The sequence below is a fragment of the Equus caballus genome, chromosome 18 (assembly GCF_041296265.1).
Source record: "Equus caballus isolate H_3958 breed thoroughbred chromosome 18, TB-T2T, whole genome shotgun sequence".
Taxonomy (NCBI): domain Eukaryota; kingdom Metazoa; phylum Chordata; class Mammalia; order Perissodactyla; family Equidae; genus Equus; species Equus caballus.
The window spans coordinates 66,211,438-66,212,272 of record NC_091701.1 but is presented as its reverse complement, the minus strand read 5'-3'; the positions used below and the strand labels follow the sequence as shown (position 1 = coordinate 66,212,272).

Below are 835 nucleotides of genomic sequence, written 5' to 3'. Positions count from 1 at the left end.
CCTCTGGAGTCTTGGCTTTCATGTGGCAATGTCCATTTTAGTAGCTTTGCTTTATATTAATATTTATTTATCTATTTACTTTATTCCTGCTTACAGGTTACTCTCAGTTTTCACTCATACCCCCTTTTTAAAATCATGCACAGCAGCGAGCACAGTCCCTTGTACAGAATATGTAATTGATAAATGTAGAAAAGAATGACTGGATTGGAATGGAGTATTTAAAATATTAGGTGTTCTCTTTCTGCCATCTTGGGGCCTGCAGAGGCCTGCTGGGAACAGGACTTCAAAAATAGCAGGTATGTTAGGAAGGCTGTTGTCCAAGAACATTTTTTGCTGCTGTAAGTGGGGTCTCTAAAACCAAAGGAAGCACACAGCTCGTCTTAACATTGAAGATGCTTATGCCTCAGATAAAACTAAATTCTATTTGGGCAAGAAATGTCTTACGTGTACAAAGCAAAGAACAACACAGCGACTTCTGGTGGGAAACCAAATGAAATCAGAGTAATCTGGGGAAAGAGCACTTGTGCCCATAGAAACAGTGACATGGTTTGTGCCAAATTCTGAAGCAACTTTCCTGTTAAGGCCATTGGACACAGAATCCATGTGACGTTGTACCCCTCAAGAATTTAAACTTATTGAAAAGTAAGTAAATAAAAATGTGGAAAAAATATTAGGTGTTTAATAATAGAGGCATTTCTTAAAATTTACGGGATCTAGACCAGGAATCCGCCTCTACCCTTCACCATTTTACAGATGTTAGATACATTTCATGAAGTGATTAAGTCAAAACATCTGACTAATGAAAGCAAACCACTCCAAGTAGAGAGTTTCCACA

At 38.1% G+C, this 835-nt stretch overlaps 1 pseudogene; it reads left to right on the top strand.

Moving 5' to 3' along the window:
• Positions 1–298: 298 nt before the first annotated feature.
• On the top strand, positions 299–630 carry LOC106781926 (large ribosomal subunit protein eL33 pseudogene; annotated as a pseudogene).
• Positions 631–835: the final 205 nt, after the last annotated feature.